The 19,128-nt window shown below is 46.4% G+C and overlaps 1 non-coding gene across 1 annotated transcript; it reads left to right on the forward strand.

The window, feature by feature from the left end:
• Positions 1-18,641: 18,641 nt before the first annotated feature.
• TRNAQ-UUG lies at positions 18,642-18,713 on the forward strand. Its single transcript has one exon. It is a non-coding gene; the product is annotated as a tRNA-Gln (tRNA).
• The last annotated feature ends 415 nt before the right edge of the window (positions 18,714-19,128 follow it).

The raw sequence follows: 19,128 nt of genomic DNA on the forward strand, positions 1-19,128 counted from the left end.
GCTTAACCCAACTCCATCAGGTACCCAAACTGTTAAAGAGCCTTAGATTAGAAACATTTCACGAAAAGTCAAGAGAGTAGAATGGATTTGCTATCAAGCAATCATTATTAGCCATATAAATCAGCAATGAAATATGGCATGCGGAGGGGCTGACTGGTATGTTTCACGAATTGGCCCGCTGTGGTAATTCCAAGTAGTCCAAATACTTCACTAACCAACCCAAATGGATCGGCCTCTTGTATCTAAATAGGCAGCGTCAGACCATCTTCTCCACTATGATGCTTTAAGTATTTTACAGAGATTGCCTCAGTTTTACCGAGGATAAACAAATAATTAAAAAGAGAGAGAGAGAGAAATGGGAGCCGAAATTTTGTACATGCAGACAGCAAGGAAAAAAAAATAGAGAGAGAGAGATGTGAACCCAGCTATCGCTATTAGAAAGGTTCACATTTTTAATCACATCTTGCTACTTTTTTATTGTACCTGCAGGAATTAACCCTTTTTTTAGAATGTCATGTTAAAAGATCTGTGGTGGTAAAATCAATTCTAAAGAGGCTGACCCTGCGTCCCGTGCCCCCAAAACTCAGTGGTGCGTGAAGAACGCTGGATCAAGCCCCTAAATGTATGCAGCTTTAAAGAAGTAATGACCCTTTTTCTGTAGAGACAGGGAATGTCAAACAAACGAAGCGAGAGTTAAAAATCCCCCTTGAGTGGGTGACACGTTCCAAAGCGCGAGTGAGGAGAAAGCAGGATACTAATTCTGCTTCTTACCACTGGAAGTTGGGGTAGTCAAAGCCTTCATTTCTGACTCCTTGCACCTGTCTCCTCTGAGGACAGAAAGTTACAAGACACGTGGTAGGAAAGACGTGGAATAGATTTCAAGTTGATGCAGTTGATTTGATTTTTTTTTTTCTTTTAACTGCATTTGTCATCTTGTCCTATGAAAAACGGTTTCCTACTTCTTTAAATCTCTGGCTCTCTACTTTTTACAGACTTCCACAGAACAGTTTATTCAGACATCGGTGAATTGTATTTTCCAACAGCAAGCATTTTTGATAACTGGTTCAAACTGTATCATCGAGAGAAAAAACAAACAAACCCACAGTGCTGTAAATCTGATTGTTGCAGTGTTCTATTGAGGGGGTCCTGCCACTTACCCAGAGTTTGATTATACAGTGGAAACCTCTGGTGTTTTCCATAATAGAGGCCTAACCCCGTAAAATGTTTAGAAGCATTGCACCGTTTTAATACTGTTTCTATGTGTTCAAGGGGGCATCTTTGTTACCCCTGGTTTCTTTTAAGATCAGTTGTGATTATTCTGGAGCTAAGAGGCTGCTGGGATCAATGCTTTAGAAATAACCATTAAGGAAGGCAGCATTGCCTAGTAGTTTCTGGACAGGCCAGGGAGCTAGGCTATCCTGAGTCTGAATTCTGTTTCTACTCTGTGGACTTACACAAATCACTTATCTCCTCCCTGAGGCCCTGATTCAGGAAAGCACTTACACAGGCTTAAGTCCTGTTGACTTTGATGGGACTTAGGCACCTGTTTAAGGAGTCAGAGAGAGCTAGGTCTCCCAGTGCAGAACTCTGCATAGCCGAGTGGCTTTGAGTATCAGTGAAGTTATTCCCAGTAAGCAACAGGCCTGGCACCTACTGTATTTCTCTGGCACCAGCCTAGACTACAGTGTTATGCAAGGAGCCCTTTGTATGGACCAGCTGCAAAGCCCAGTGAAGTCAATGGAAGGAGACTTGACTGAGCTTTGACCCAGGCCTAAATGAATAACAAGTAAAAGGGATCTGATGATGCAAATACATTTCTAGTCCACCAAGAATTAAAAAGAAACATGAACAATCCCTCAACAGGCCTATTAAAGTTCAACAGGCACCAGAAGCCCTGGAGGCAAACCCTTGTTAAGTGGCAGGATCTTTAGGTTTGAAATCAGAAGGGAAGTATTACCAGGAGCATCATCCTCTGTAGAGCCAGGGCTGGCTTTGGACAGGGTGAGGAGCAGAGAAATATCTCCTCTCTTCTGAGTTGGCGCCTCATTTTTATGATAGCAGAAGCAGCAGAGTTTCTCACGCATGCACATTTCCTTGACTAAGCGTGAATTTGGTTGGTTTGGTTGCTGTAGATCCTTTTCAAAGGGTTTGAAAATGTTCCCTGGGTTTTAAACTTGAGGGGAATAAAAAGTGGGACAGAATCTGGGTTCATTCTGGAGGACGGGGGAGGCTCTAATGCATTAGGTAGCTCCAAGGTGTAGAATTTAAATTAGGGAAGCAGTGCAGTCTAGTGGCTAGAAGACAGGGTTCTGTGCCCAGCACTGTCACTGACTTGCTTTGTGACCTGGGGCCAAAAAAAAAAAAAAAATCCACTTCTCTGTGCCTCAGTTTACCCATCTGTGGAATGGGTATAATGATACCTACCTCACAGGGCTGTTGTGAGGATTAACAAATTACTCTTTTTCAAGCACTTTGCAATCCTCAGTGTCATATAGAGTGCAAAGTATTATTATTAGGAGGAACTAAAACAACACTATAGTTTTGGGTTCACCTACCTAGTGCTATCATAATCTTGTCATGCCGTTCAGCAAGGGGCAAAAATGACTAAACCAGCATGCACAGTATTTTTCTCTTCTGAGCTCTGAACGCTTTCTCGGCAATTAAAAACACATGGCTATGGTTCAGTAGCTATGGCAGATGATACGCTCCTTTGCTGGCAGTGATAATTGCAACCTAACCAAATTGACATACTTGGAAGGTTTTTAAGGAGTTAAAATAGACTAAAATTCAGTGTAAATATTAAAAAGAAACTGCCTTTAAGCTACGTTTTATGTTTCCTGGGCATTAGATTTTGGTTTTTTAGCAAGGAAAAAAACCAGTAAACATTAGTAATATAGTACCAGAAAAGTCTTTTTTTAACGTTTAGCTCCAAATATTTTGATTATTTTTAGATTCTGGGGGAAAAAAATATCAGAAACGCAGACTTGGTATGAGACAGTTGAAGACATTTTTTAAATTAATTTTTTTTTTTTAATTATAGGATCTGCTTTACTGTTCCCTTGAAATGGTACACACCTCATAGGCTTTTTTTAGGTTTTTTTGAACTTTCTTCTTTTTTTAAAGCATATAGTAACCGAGAGGTTTATTTTTTTTTTTCTTTTTTTTTTTTTCTTTTGAATGAAATCGGTGCGATCCTGTGAAACACGTATGCTCCTGAGAGGGCACAGATAATGTTTTTGAAACTCTAATTCACTCTCTTCTCGAGACCGGTCTGGAAGGAATGAACAAATCAGTTGGCCTGTGAACATATCAGCAGTGCTACTGTTAATTTCAGCTGGGGTTTTGCTAGGGAATTGAGGGCCAAAATTGTCAGAAGCGACTTGCAATTTTTTAGATGCTGCAATTACTGGGTGTCCAAGCTGGGACATCTTAAAGGAGTCCCAGTTTTCAGAAGGCAGGAGCTCAGCCCTATCTTAAAATCAGGCCCTTTCCAGTGTCAAGGTGAGTGACTTTTGAAAATATTGTCCCGGATGCCTAACTCCTTTGGAAATCCCAGCCTTAGGTTCTGATCCAAAACCCATTGGCAGTCAATAAAGACTGCAGTGGGCTTCGGATCAGGCCCTTACAGTATTGTTTAGGAAGAAAGAAATTCACCGTGATTCGGCTGAATCGGACCTGCCACCCCCCCCCCTCTTTTTTTTAAGTCATAGTTTGTAAAATACAGAGCGAATGAAATAAGCGAGAGGCTCTGGAATCATTTTATTCCTGAGAACATGCAGGTGCTGCAAGCTTGAAATTTACATGTGCAAACTACCTCAAACCTTACAATAAGATTTGAATGATAGATGGGAGAGGATGGGCGTATCCACCCTGCAGCTTTGCCCAGCCTCAGAAATAAGCCCTGAACAGAACCTTTCCTGAAAGCTCAGAGAAGGGTCTCCCTCCATCCTCCGCAGTGGTAGGTTTCCTGGAGGGAGAAGGAGTGGTTGGGCAGTTTATTACCCCTCCTGGTCAGTGTGGGATCTTCTTGCGGGTGGAGCAGGAGAATAGATGATGGCTCCTCCTTTTCCACTGTTGGCGTCTCGTTTCTAGGAGTCTGAGTAGGAAGCCTGCTTTGGTGCAATGGGAGCCTCTCTGGAGGGCGATGATTATCCCATCACCGTAAAATATAAGAGACCAGTCAATGTACATCAGATCCCGCCAACCTCATGGAGATTTTGCCCCCCCCCCTCCCGGGCACTCCAGAACCTCTGAAATCCAGTGCTGTGGCGGTTAAGACAAACCCAGCGGCTGATCCTTTGGCTCCTGCTGCATCAGAGGTAGGGCTGAGGCTCTCCTCTGAAGGAATACTAGGAAGGAGGGAGAAGGTGCCACCCCTCCACTCCCTAGAAGAGACCTGGTAAGAGAAGGTGGAGTAGCCTGCTGAATCAAAATGACACAGCAGGTTTGAGGGAGCCAGGGCCTGGGGAGAGTAGGACATACTGGCCATGATGCCATGCGGGCCCCTGAGGTTCAGATAGACATCCGGGCGGAAGGGTGATAATCAGAACCCTTTAAAAGTCAGCCCATCCCTAATTTAAATATGCATTTGAACCCTGCTGCTTTATTGTACATTACAGAATTTTTAAAATATTTGTTCAAGATTAATACCTCTCGGACACGTGGTCTGTTTGTGACACGGCAGGAGCGGCGGCGGGCAAAGCTGGGCCGCTTTTGAAACTGGCCTGTGGGAGGGGAGAAAAAGCCCAACGCCGTCTCACCACAGAGGTGATCGTCCCCATTCCCAAAGGCAGCGGGTAGGGTGTAAACTGTGCAGTGTACCAGTTAAAGGAGCGGTGATCTTCAACAGTGAACGATTAAAGAGATGGTGTCAGGTGAACCCAGGCTCACACTGTTGGTTTTATGACCCAAAAAGCAATATTTGGCCAAACTAGAACTGTTTCCACAGATACTTCTTTAAATTAAAGATTCCAGTAGAAATTTGTATTTCATCACCTGAAAACAGTAGCAAGTGTGCCGGTGGGGAAGGAACTGAAAAATTAAATTAATTCTAAACAGCAGCCAAACAGACCACAGTGCATAAAGTAAATCATTAATGGAACACAACTTAGATTCTTAGCGAAAATCGCTTTAGTTTAACATACTGGGAAATTAATAGGACTAAACGGCCTATAAAGCGGGGCAGAGCTGGTCTTTACAAAATTATTTAGTGTGTGTTAAAAGAGTTAAGGAAATTATGCTTTTTAAAGATGCACCCAATTCATCCCAAGATAAACTCCACTGGCTTTAAGGATGAATTTCTCCCCCCTTTAAAAAAATAAATAAAAATCTGACACTGTCCCTTTAATCAGATCTGTTCCAGTGAACTACAAAACCTTGATTAAACCCACTCCTCCCCCATGTGAAGCCCCCAGCTATTCCTTAAACAGCCAGTGCCCATGGAGTACGTTAGCTTCACTGCATGTCAAACAAGGGGACATGACCTTATATATAACCAATTCATCTTTGTTTATCTACCTCTTAGTGACAATAGAATAAAATAGGTAGTGGCAACTCCACATGCTGTAGTGTAGAGGAAAAAATTACTCTCTTTTTCCAAAGAAAAAATGTTCTTTTAAAAAAAAAATAGAATTTATGGATTTCTTTTCACTTTAATGTGTTCATTAGTTGTAAAAGTTCCAAACCTCAGCAGTGCTAAATTGTTCAGTTGTGACTAATTTTTTTTAAATGCTCAATATTCCATTACTTTTTTTTTTTTCTTTTTAACTTTGATATTTACTTCTGTCAGCCGTACAACTTCTCTCCGCGCCTCTGTCTCAGCGGACGCTTTGTTCGTGTGATGACTGGTCGCTTTCACATAGACTGGCATTCAATTGCCATTCAGCCCCCATTGCTTTTTGCAGCCCCTTTGCACCCCAGATGGTATCCCTTTAAAGTGGGGAAGTATTTTTAGGTGGTGTGAAATCTGGATGATTCGCTTTTACCAGTGGTCAGCGTGGGTTAACGATAAAGCAATCAGGGCTGGATTATAAGAGTAACAACCAAACAGGAATGGCTTGTGTGACTAAAGTGACGTCTTACATGATCATCTGAAGCTTAGGACAGTTCAATACACAGATGTGCAGATAGAGAGGTAGAACTAATCCATATTGCAGTTATCCTGGTTTTGAAATCCCCAGTCAGCTGCCATGTTGTTCTGTACTCCCTCATGCCTGATATTGGGGGACACGGGGAATAGCTAGTCCACCTGATTGATTTCTTCAAACAAGCGTGTGCTGCTTTCCCCCTGCACCCCAGTCACTGATCCAATGCAATTTCAGACTATTCATCGAAAAGTTGTACTTGACTGTAATGATATTTTTCCTCCCTTCGGTTGATTGTTTATTTTCTCTCTACTCCCCCTTCCCCTTCTGCTCCATGTTCTTTACCTTGTACTTTTGTGAGGCAGGTTAGTTGGCTCAGATCTGGAGTTGTGATTGTGGATGGACGCGGGCTCCATTTTTCTTCCAGCTAGGTTTTGCCACAAACCGCTTTACTCCACTGTTTCATTTTTAAAAATAAAGCAAAAAAAAAAAAAATTATACTGCACCTGTGTGTTTATCTCCATTCTTAGGAGAAACAAAGAGGTCAGCGATGCTGAGGAGTGGATGGGTGGGTGTTGATAGGATTCAAGGCATGGACGTAACAGATCTGCATGCCTCACACTATCACAGATGCCTCACTGGACTCTCTGCAGTATACTCCCGGTTATCTGAACAGCATGGAGGACTCGGATTTGATTTGGCCCCTCGGGAATTGGGATAATTGAGAGGGCAGGAGTCATTCAGCAGCCTTCCACATGGTGGCCTCCTTGCAGTCTAGGCCAGGGGTCTCTGCTCTGCCCCGCTCACTCACTCCCATGACATTGGTGCTGTAGAGGGTTCCTGATCCCTGCAGGCGGAAGATGCAGGACAGAGCAGAACCCCCTGGCCAGTACTCTGCCGCCCCAGGACTGCAGCCTTCCCTGCACCATGCGCCTACAGGGATCGGCCCCGCTCACTCGCTCCCGTGACAGCAGGGCTGCGGAGGATTCCTGCACTGTGGCAGGAGCCATTCAGCAGCAACGTGGCCTCCCTCACAGCTGGGAGCACAGCTGCATCCTCCTCCGAGGCCTGCCAGGGGTCTCTTCTCTATTATCCGCACCTCTGGATTTTCCTTGTCCCCCCACATGAGATACATGAGAGATGAGGAAGGGATTTAGATAATGCAGAGGTTCAGATCACAGGGTTTTGTGAGCAAACACTCTCAGAACAAAGGCTTAGCAGAGACTTTCCTGGGCAGTGCCTAGCACCCTAAAGGGCCAGTCAAAGCTGGGACTTCCAGGTGCTACTGCAGTACAAAGAGAGAAGTGGCTAGTGATTTTGAGGGCCTGCTGTGGAAGGCATCTTCAAGGGCCCTGGTTTTCAGAAAGCACTGAGCACCCACTCTCTAAAAAGTAGGCACTTCAGAAATGGAGCCTCCCCTGGGTCACCCAAAGGTTACTTTGCCTTCCAAGAACATTAGTGCTGGCAAAAATTCAGACATTCATGGTCACCGAAGCTCTCACTCAGTAACGTTGCCTTTCTCCCACCCCTGTCTCCTCCACCTAGATTGTAAGTTCCGTAGGCAGATATGGTCTCACACCATGCATCTGTACAGAGTCTAGCAAAATGAGGCCCTAAATCTGTGATCTCGGTTGGAGCTTCGAGGTGCTCCAGTAATAAAGTGAATCCGAGGGACTGACTGTGGCAGCTAATCAAGTTTAAAAACTGGAGCAAGTAGGTACAGGATTCCTCCCTATCCATATTAACTTAGTGCTTTGTCTTCTGCTGCCACAACTAAAGCTGTCTATAGAATCATGAGGTATCATTATGCACCTCAACTGTATTGCACACCTGGACTCTCTGACAGCAGTAAGGGCTGGCTTTCAAGCAGGGCCCTTTTCTTTTTGTGGTAGCTTTTAAAACACCCACCTTAAATATTTTTAAGAACAACACTGCAGCATTGAGAATACACAATCTCTTACCTAATTATAAAAGGATAGTAAGTGTACTAGAAAATCCCTTTAATCACCATGATGTAGAATGCTCTCAGTGTCACCTCCGGGGGACACAGAGCACTAAGAATTTCAGCTCTTGCATGAATGGATAGAAGTACTTTTCAGAACCACAAGGAAAATTCTCAACTCAAATAAGGTATTTTAATTATCCACATCACAGTAGTGTAAAGGAACCCCGATCATGGTAGGTGCTGTCCAATAACAACAGAGATAGCCCCTGCCCCAGTGAGCTCACAGGCTACAAGACACCCAGAGAGGTGCCAACAAAACAGCTGAGCAAAAATCAAAGCTACGTCATTTGCCTAAACAACGTCAGAACATTTCATACCAAGGCCAAGTTCTCTCATCTCGTCAGAAGTACGGGGCCCTGACGCGTAAGACCCGTGGTCTGCTTGTGGCATTTACTTCTTGGTTGAGATTAGCATCCAGGTCCCACCACTGTGGTAATGGTGGGGTTTTTTGATGATGTGGTTAGCTGCCCACTAGGAACTGAACTCCACCATTTCACATAGGCCACGAGCTCGCAGATGAAAAGAACTCGGGTCACGTGAACGTGGATTGCATTCAGGCAGGACAATTAGGAGAGTTTGCATTTTCCTCCTCTTAAGTGAAAGCTTCTTAACTAAGCCAGGTTTCCAACATCCCCACTCCGGTCCTTAAGTAAGGAGTAACCATAAGAAATTCTCAACAGATATTGCATAGGTAACATACTAACTCCATTTAGGATAAACCAAGCTCTTCAGTCTAAACATGAAAGTCATTGTGCTTCTGGCACTCGACTTGAGAACACGCATTCCAGTTACTCCTCCAAGAAGGACGTCAGACAGTCTGTGCATCCCTGATAATCCATTCAAATGCAGGGAGGATGTGGAGTGCTACCAGATCAAACCAGTAGGAATTCCGCCCCACCACCCTTCACTCTGCACTGGCTGGAAAGGACACAGTGCAAGGCCACGAAGAATCTTGCTCAGTATTAGCCAAGCGGCCTCACCCTATGAGGAAACACCATTGCAAGGCCTGTAGCAGGACCCGAGTGCAGATAACACACATGACTGCGTTGTCCATTTCAAGTTTCGGCCAAGAGATTCCAGAATCCCAAATTCAGCCCATTAAAAAGTTTTTATAGAAAGGTAGGTGAAAAAGAAAGGCATACAGTGTGGCACAAATAAGGCAATTAGGCTGAAACCCAGAGTGTACTCCTGCCATGGGCATCAGGGAGGTTACAGTAGGAATTGCACACAGCAGGATAAAAGGGTTATCTTCTTGAGTAGCATTTCAGTTGTTTTTTGAAGTAGTGCAAAGATAGCTTAAATTGGACCTGTGCTTGGGTGTTGGTCCGGAACCTTTTATATTGGTCTTCTACCTTAATCAGGTTGGGATCAGATGCGGGATTATGTGCTTGGTGACCAATAGAAACATCAGTGCAGGAACCGACAAGCAAGATGCCCAGTCCATCCACGAAAAATTCTGGGGAGGAGAAAAAAAATTGAAAAGCAAAGATAAGCGACCCTGCATTTCCCGAAGAATGGCTGTGAAACTATTTTACAAGGCTCTGTATGGTCCACTCGGGATTGAATCACTTCTCCCTGTAAAGGAATTGAACCACGGGTCCTCTGGGTCTAAAACCAAGCTGCTACGGCTTGACCTAGAGAACCAGGTCCATTCACTTGTGGACATTAGTGGGTATGTGTACACTGCAGTCAAGCTGTGACAGCAGCATGGAAAGCCAAATCTGTGCTAGCGTGGCTAGAAATAGCAGCGTTAGACGCAGCAACCCAGGCTGTACTAGCACCCCAAGGTACGTCCTCATGACGGTAGCCCGTGCTGAAGCCTGGGCTACCACCTATGCCTGTACGCAGCTATTTTGAGCCCTGCTAGTGTGGGTATGTCTAAAATGTGGATGTCAGTAGACCTAGAACTAGACTCAACAAGATACTAGGGGATGCGCTGTCGGGAACAATCTTCACTGGCAGGGAGATGGGCTAATAGGTGCATCTTCAGTGTGACAGCAGTAGAGGTCAATGGGTGACCAGGAATGAACAATTTCACGGAGAAGGAGCCAATTTACCTTTTCTGATAGATAGTGCTCAAACTCCTTCTGTCGCCTCTCTTTAATTGAGGCAAGATCTTTCTTATTGATATAATCTTCCAGCTGGTGGACGTTCACATGGTCGGCTTTGGCACACTAGCACTGATTCTTTGGAACTAGCCTGAAGAGGGGGGAAGAAAAAAAAAAGACAAAAACCAGAAGGCTCAGCTTGTGCAAGGGCACTGGGAGAATCTGCTGTTTTGTGACCTTCTTAAAATAATATGCATTTGGGCAAGCTTGATGGGTTAGACCCGTATCTATATGGGGCGTGTGTATCTATATTAGTGAGGGGGGAGGGATAGCTCAGTAGTTTGAGCACTGACCTACTAAACCCAGGGTTGTGAGTTCAAACTTTGAGGGGATCACTTAGGGATCTGGGGCAAAATCAGTACTTGGTCCTGCTAGTGAAGGCAGGGGGCTGGACTCAATGACCTTTCAAGGTCCCTTCCAGTTCTAGGAGATATAGTATATCTCCATAAATAAAATATGGGGCTAACCCACCAACCATGGACATGAAACCCATGTTTCAAATGCACACTGGCAAAGTTCTGATCTCAGCTGGACGCTACCTTCCCAGCACTGAGGGATGTTCGGCTCTGGATGGGAACGTTGTGATGGAGCCAGAGCTAAAAAGCGAATAGGATCCCATCCTGCCTTTGCAGGGTGAATGTAGCTTCCTTGGTAAGTGGGTTGGACTGTAGGACATTTGGGCCAGATTCTCAGCTGGTGTAACTGCACACTGACACCAGCTGAGAAACTGGTCCTTTTTTACACAGAGAGCCCAGGAAAGCTGCAGCTCAAGGTAAGGGCCATAAAACAACAAACCAAACCACCACACCCCCGGGACCACTCCAGGACCACTCCATCATTCTTAATACCAGAGCCAACTTTTGGGATAGAGAACCAGTGACCATGCCCCACCTCTCCTTCCCAGTTTGGAAAGGAGAACCCTATGGCTGAAACACTGAACTGGGAGTCAGGAGATCCAGGTTCTATTCCTAGATCTGCCACAGGCTCTCTGCGAACTCAGAAAAGTCACCTAATCTCTCTCGCTGGATGCCTCCTCCCCATGCGGAAGGGAGCAAGGCTGCAAGATTCCACTCCCTGGTGGAGGAGAGAGTTTCTGGTACTGACATACTGAGGCTATCTTCCCCGCAGCTAGGAGAGGTGACCACTGCCCTCCTATCCAGCATGCAGAAGGGATGGGGACAGAACACAAGGAGGAGGGAAGCTCCAAACCCACTTAAGATCCAGAACAGAGAGGGAAAGAGCCCTCTCTTTCATCCCAGAAACTGGGTCAAGTCAAATGCAACCCTCTATATCTCTAACCGCCACCAGCCCAAACAGCAAAACAAGCAACCACATGGGCAGTGTACCCCAGTTTACTAGTTTTCCCTTAAACCACCGCTCCTGCAAACCACACAGCACTTGTGAGCACTTCTAACAAAACCAGTTTTATTTAAGAAAGAATAAAGATTTAAGTAGAAACAAGAAAGGATGGTGGAAACAAATGGTTACAACACAAAACAAAAGCATAAGAAGTGAACCTGGGTCTACACTTACTAATAGTTACCTTTCCTATTTAATAAAGTAGGCTGCCCACCCAAAGTTCAGTCAGTTGCAGAACAGGATGGCTTCACAAAAACCAGGATCCATTTTTTCACGAGAACATCCCTGCTTTCCTCAGGGAATGGATGCAGAGGGTCTCTCTCTCCTCTCTGTTATACTGAAATAGTCTTGTTCCTATTCATAGATAAAACCAAACGGGGGTTCACCCTAATATTCCTTTTTTACCTTCAACAGGTTTTGACTGTTTGCAGTTGTCTCTGGTGGTTTGCCACTCCTTTCCAATTTCTCAAACATGCATTTCCCCAAGCCCCATGGTTTCGTCACTGTTCAAATAATAACTAGTAGAGAAATATGAAGATAACTATGTTTTAACTGCACTATACATTGGTCCAGCAACATTTCCCCCCCTCCTTTCTCCTGTGCAGGAGCTGTACTAAGTCATGTCCATATTGAGCTGTGGTATTCATTGCACAGAAAGAGTGCCTGCCAACAGTTGTGCAACGAACAGGATTTGTATTTAATAACTTGCTATCTGCCTATCATGAAAATACTGAAGCCACGAAGTGGGGTTGCTCAGCATTTGAAGGGGGGGGGAGGAAGAGTCTAACCAAACTTCTCTTTGGGTGCCTAAATTTAGACACTTGGGCTTGAACGTTTGGGCCCACCATTTAAACAAGCCATGGTATGAACACTGGTGGACTAAAAACCACACACCTAAATCATCTATAGCGATCACTTCTAAATAAACCCATGGAAGACAGAAGCACCCTCTGCTTCACCTTTTGAGCTTTAAACTCATCAGCTTACCAGGGGGGAATGAGATGGGAATCCTAAACTTAAGGAGGAATGGATTTTTCACATCAGCAGGACTCAAAAGGAGGAAATCCAGCCACACAAAACCTATTCCAGGCCCTAGCCTGACATTAGCAATACCACCACGGCTTATTTACATGGACCCAAGAAAGGAAATGGCACTTATACAAACAGGGGAAAGTCCAACTAGACTTGGAATGCTGTCCATCATGAAGGGCCCCATCCTGCAAGAACACGTACACAGGGAAAAGTCATTTTACTCACACAAGCTATTCTCCATTACTTCCGTAGTATTGTTTGAGTGAGCAAGTTACTCACTTGCCTACATGTTTGCAGAATCAAGTCTTAACAGATAAGTCAGTTAATTGTAGGGTTTGTCTTCACTGAAGAATTAACGAGTTCTGTTCACACCCAAACCCTCTGAACTCCAAGTAGGGGTGCTTTTAGCTCAAGTTAGCTGGCCCATCAGGTGTATAGACTACAGCTGGCCAGCTGTTAACACAATTGCTCTGTACTACAGTGGCCACTCACACATCCCCAGAATAATGGACACTCTGGTACTTCTGGGAATGGTGTGGGCCCGCCCCCGCCAGCATGACCTCGCACACCTGGTGCGTACAAGCTCATGCTGCACAGAGGACGCCATTTTGAAGAACGCGCCGCTCCACTCACACAGGCGGAGGTGGAATGGCGCATTCTTCAAAATGGCGTCCCTCGCCTGATACTGGACAAAACCAAGTCTGGTTTTGTCTCAGTAACAGCCAGGGGACAAGTCACCCAAAAAGAGGACTGTCTGGTTTAAAACTGGAGGAATGGCCTTTCTGCACGGTGCTGCTCACATGAGTCATTTTGCAGTGTGGCACTTTCCCTTCAGACAGGCTAACTCGAGAAGAGTCATTTGAGTTCACCCAGCAATGACGAAGTTGTAACCATAAATATTCTTTGTTTGTTTGTTTTCCTTTCAGTTTGTCATGTACAGAACAAGTAGAGAAAACATTTGTGTTGGTTTTTTTTAAAGTTCCCATTAAATTTTTTTTTAAATACACATCATGGAAATATTTTTTAGTTTTCGGAATTGTAAAAGGCATTTTCCCTTTTATTTTATATATCATTTTACTTAAGATCACTCAAATTGTATTGTGAAGGACAAAATTCAAAAGAAAACAATAACTCTGAAGAAAAATGACTATTTGTCAGGCTTATATCCTCAAGTCACTTTGGATCCTATTCACACAAAAGGCAACTTCCAGATATTTGTAAAAAAGCCAGATCACACAAGAACAGGGAGATTATAAAAATTCTGGTATTTTTAAACAAACCAAAAAAATTAATTCTGCCTCACCGTCCCTTTTAAAATGATTACCCTGAAGAATAAAATTCCAGAAACTAAACAAGGAAGATAATAAAATAAAACATAAGACATTCAGAACTAAAGCAAAACTAGGGACCAGTCCTCTAAACATTTAATAATTGTGAACATTTTGCCTGGTATTGGTATTGCCTGGTTTACTGGAGCATACCAAGATCTCTTGCTTTTTGGCTGGTGGTAGGAGGAAGATTGTAAAGAAAGCATTACATGCCTGTGGAATTATTGCACTTGATATTTAAGACAACTCCTCCCCCAAAGTAAAAATTTTGTTAGCCTTTTATCTATAGGATTAATCTTGAAACCCTTATTCATTAAAGTAGTTCCTTATGATTTTATTTAAGTCAATATGGCTACTCTCCTGATTAGGGGTCATTTGTAAGGCACCACAAGTCTTACAACCGTATGCAAAGTTTTGGGATAAGCAAATACAACCACCTGCAAGTACAATGATTCAACACTAAAGCACTGACTTGAAGTAGGGGAAGGGGTCTTACTACTATTAGGGCATGAGAACTCATAAAGTGAGGTATTTTTGAGAATATCTTACTTTCAAGTTTTTTTGTTGGCAGAAATACAGGCAATCAGGGAATACAAGATTACTTCTGCATTTACTCTTCTTGATCAACAAGGAAGAAAGATGTTTAAATGTATCTATGATTGCGACCTTCCTGGGATTTATTGGATTCCTTCGCATTGAGTTCCTCTTCTCTATTTTTAGTACCCTTTATTCTGAGGCATTATGGTAATTTTTCTTTTTGGGACAAGGAAGTGACTGTGTTTAAACACTGAAGCAGCAGTAGTTTCTTCTCCCCTCTGACCCCCGCATCATTCAATATAGCTAAGAGATGTGTGCACCTTTAACACACACAGACAACAACAAGCCACAATCAAACCTGCAGTAAGATCTCAGAATCCACTGGCAGCTGAATACCCTGGCTATGTAGGAAGCCCAGGAATAAGGAGAGATCCATTCCCAGAACATGCTGATTCTAACCAACCAAACACGCCCGAGGACCATGAGCTCCCCACAAGTAACCAATTGCATTAATCTGAGCGATATGGCAAAGAGAGCTGTCCAGCCCTCCCAGAAACTCACATCCCTAGTACACAGGTACCCAATATCATCTTATCTCCAGGTATTCAGTGCCTACAGCCCACCCTCTTAACAAGTGCAATAACTGCAGACCTACCTGAGAAACAAAGCATCAAACACATCTTTACCCGGAAGATGCTTATAAACAAAACCACCTAAAATGAGCTAGGGGAGAATATTTACCTGCTCTGTGGACTTTTTTAAAAAGCAATTGCTTTAGCGTGGCACAAAACTAGAAACCTGGAACTGCTGCAAAGTCAAATTGTTGGTGAAAAAACATAAAATGTAATTCAATTATGTGTCGGTCTATTAAAATCAGGATAATGACAAACCTCACAACATCTATGCCAAAAGGAGAAGCCTTGTCCGTTTCAATATAGACAGTGACAACCCAGCAATGCTACTGGAAATGTCCCCAATTCTGAGATTTTCAGCCAAACTACTCAAAAGGTAAAAAACTTCCTCCGTGGGGAATGGCAGAGCTGTACCATCACCCTATGCAAAATTCTCTCCATGAGAACAAACACCTACTAAAAATATACTGCAAACAAACTACTGGTCAGCTTAAAAGGACATAAATATTGATCTTTTAAAAAAAATAACTGCAAACTAAGCAAAATAAATTTTATTTTGGAAATGCAGAAAGAGAACACACACTGAACTGTATAGATACAGGCCTCGTAAGAGATGCAACCCAGAACACCAGTGCCAGAAAGAAACCACTGGATAAACACAATTCACCAGTAAAACAACTTGTTAAATTATTTTTAACAGTATAATCCAGCTCATCCTTCTATGCAGGAGCAAAGTCTGTGGGCCAGTTTTAGCTCTGGTTTGGATCAAATCACAGTTGTCAGCAGAGGCAGTAGGAACTCTGCCTATAGAGGTTTGGTTTGGTTTTATTCTTTCAGCTAACAGTTATCTGTCACTGCCATATGAATCAGGGCAGCGTATACCCCCTCCGACCACGCTCACCTGCACCATGGAGAGGCTTTCCTCCCATGAAAGGCAGCATCGTCTAGCAGGTAGGAAACTGGTGTGGGAGTCAGGAGAGGTGGGTTCTGTTCCCAGCTCCGTCACTGGCCTGCTGCGTGACCTTAAGCAAGTCCCTTCACCCCTCTGTGCCTCTGTTTATTTACCCATCCATCCTTTGGTCAGGTTGGTCTTCTTAGACCAGCAGTTCTCAAACTGTCAGTCGGGACCTGACTTTAATGGGGTTGCCAGGACTGGCTTAGACTCGCTGGGGCCCAGGGCCGAAGCCAAAGGCCAAGTCCCACCACCGTGGGCTGATGCCAAAGCCCAAGGGCAGGGCTCAGGGCCGTCTTTAGGATTTATGGGGCCCTATGCAGTATTATTAAATTGGTGCCCCTATGCCTGACTTGCTCTTAGTAACACAAACATAAGCTTACAGTATTGGAAAACTTCCTCCTCCGGCCCCCCCGCTCCCCAAAGTCCCATGCCCACCTCTACCCCGCCCCCCGCCCCCAAGCTCGGCTCCCCCCTCTCTTCCCAGACTCCGGGTACCCCCCGGCTCTGTTCCTAGCCTTACCTGACCCCCCCGGCCAAGTTCCCCAGCCCAGTTCCTCCTCTGCCCCCCCCCACTCTCCAAAGTCCCATGCCCACCCCCTCTCGTCCCAGACTCCAGGTATCCCCCCACCCCACTCTGTTCCCAGCCTCGCCTGCCCCAGCTCCCCCTGTTTACTTACATGCAAACTTCCAAGCGCTCCTGCTGAGGGGAGGGGAGGGGCCAGGGCGTCTGCTCGGGGAGAAGCCTGCGGGCCCAGCACTGGGGAGGGGCCGGAGAGGAGTCTATGCAGCAGCCCGTGAGGGTGGTGCCCCAAATTTTTGGGTGCCCTACGCAGTCGCGTATGCCTAAGGACGGCCCTGCTGGGGCTGAATCTCTCAGGCTTTGGCTTTGGCCCCCCTGCCCCAGACAGTGGGGCTCGGGCTTTGGCCTCCCCACCCAGTGCAGCAGGGCTCGGGCGGGCTGAGGCTTTGGTCCTCGCTCCTGGGGTCGTGTTGTCAGAAGGGGTCGAGGTGCAATGAAGTTTGAGAACCTGTCTTAGCCCAGTGGTTTTCAAACTTTTTTTCTGGCAACCCAGTTGAAGAAAATGTTTGATGCCTGTGACCCAATGGAGTTGGGGTGTGGGAGGGGCTCAGGGCTGGGGCAGAGGGTTGGGGTGCAGGAGTGAGGGCTGCTGGGCGGGGCTGGGAATGAGGGGTTCAGGGCATGGGAGGGGGCTCTGGATTAGGGCATGGGGTTGGGGTGTGGGAAGGGGTCAGGGCTCTGGGCTGGGGGTGCAGGCTCTGGGGTGGGGCTGGAGATGAGGGGTTTGGGGTGCAGGAAGGGGCTCTGGGTTTGGGGGGGCTCAGGGCTGGGGATTGGGGCGCGGGGTTGGGAAGCAGGCTTACCTCGGGCGGCTCCCGGTCAGTGGCGCAGCGGGGGTGCTAAGGCAGGCTTCCTGCCTGTCCTGGCACCACGGACCGCGCTGCGCCCCAGAAGTGGCCAGCAGCAAGCCCGGCTCCTAGGCAGAGGCATCTGGAACTGGTGCTCTGGGCGGGGGCAGTGCGCAGAGCCCCGTGGGCCGCCCCCCGGCCTAGGAGCCAGATAACAGTGTTAGAACAGATAGGAATTATCCTGCCTTAGCCGGGCAGCACCACCGACAGGACTTTTAATGGCCCGGTCGGCGATGTTGACTAGAGCCGCTGTGACCCAGTGCCTTACGTTCCGCAACCCAGTACTGGGTCGCGACCTGCAGTTTGAAAACCACTGCTTAGGGAAGCAGAGTATCTCAGCTGTGCTGCAGCATGGGGCCCCGAGAGAAGAGTTTATAACGCTGAGGGTGAGAATGCACCTTTCTCTCCCTTTATAATTACTGCAAACCGTCTTCCACAGTGGTCTCAACCACTCTGGCTTGCAAGACTGTTATTGCAGCATATTAGTTCCCAACAAGCGTTGGCACCGAAAGCAAAATCCTCTTTTCGGATCTACATGCCGCAGCTCAACTCTGCTAGCCTGCTCTCTAGCTATGATAGGTTCATGTCCTGAGCGCAGATCAGAGCCGGGATGTGAGCAGAGAATTTCATCCATGGAGAACACAGCTGTTTTCCTGTCCATCAAACCCAACCCAACCAACACACACTTCAGGGCTCCATAGCCATGGTTGCAACATTGCAGCTTGCACCAGTGATGGTGCAGCAGCAGGGACCACTGCCTTTTAAAGAAGTGTTTCCACAGATCAAAATCCTCCTCTTGGTAAAGGTGCCACTGTATCCAAAACAGGGGTGGAGGGAGGACTAGAAAAGTCCTCACACACGCTGGGGTGGGTCCCAGCTGCCTTTTCTCATGTCTGCAGCTTGGCCTTCTGGGGGGGGTTACAATGGCAGCCTAATTCCCCATCGATGTGGCTTGCAGAATCTTGCTGCCGCATTTAATCAGGGCTTAAAACTGCCCTCCGTAGGCTGCATGGGGCATCCCCGCTGGGCTCTGCCTGGTTCCCACAGGACGGAGTGGGGGAGCGTGGCGGGGGAGGGGATGCTGCGGGGAAAGGGGCAGGAGGGAAGGGTTTTTTCCCCTGCAAGGCAGCTGGTAATGGCTGAGGAAGGTTTCCCCGCACTGTGCTAGGCAGCTGGTCCCATGGTGTAATGGTTAGCACTCTGGACTTTGAATCCAGCGATCCGAGTTCAAATCTCGGTGGGACCTCTAGGGACTTTTTGCCACCGAGTCCTTACTAAATTCACAGGCAGAGCGGAGTCGCGTGCGAGGCGGGAGGGGGCGAGCCCCAAACTCTCCCCCCGGCTAATATCAAAGGGGGGGGGGGGCTCAGCTGGGACTCCATTTTGTGTATAGGGAGCAAAGGGGAGCGAGGGCATGTTCGTGCGCAGGCGCGGGGAGATGGGGTGCCGAGGCACCGAAGAAATCCGAGTGACGCCGAAGGGCCTGGCCCCGCCCTCCCTAGCGCAGATTGGCTGAGTGAGGGCGTGCGCCCGCCTGCCCCGCCCTGCTATTGGCTGGCCAGCGATGCCCTTCCTCGCATTGGGGCTTGGGGCCGCCGGGTTCGGAGCCGAGCGCGGAGGTTCGGGGGCCGTAGCCTCTTCCCGCCCTCGCCTCGCTTTGG

The sequence above is a fragment of the Terrapene carolina genome, unplaced genomic scaffold (genome assembly GCF_002925995.2).
Source record: "Terrapene carolina triunguis isolate 2854851 unplaced genomic scaffold, T_m_triunguis-2.0 Scaffold193, whole genome shotgun sequence".
Classification (NCBI taxonomy): Eukaryota; Metazoa; Chordata; order Testudines; family Emydidae; genus Terrapene; species Terrapene triunguis.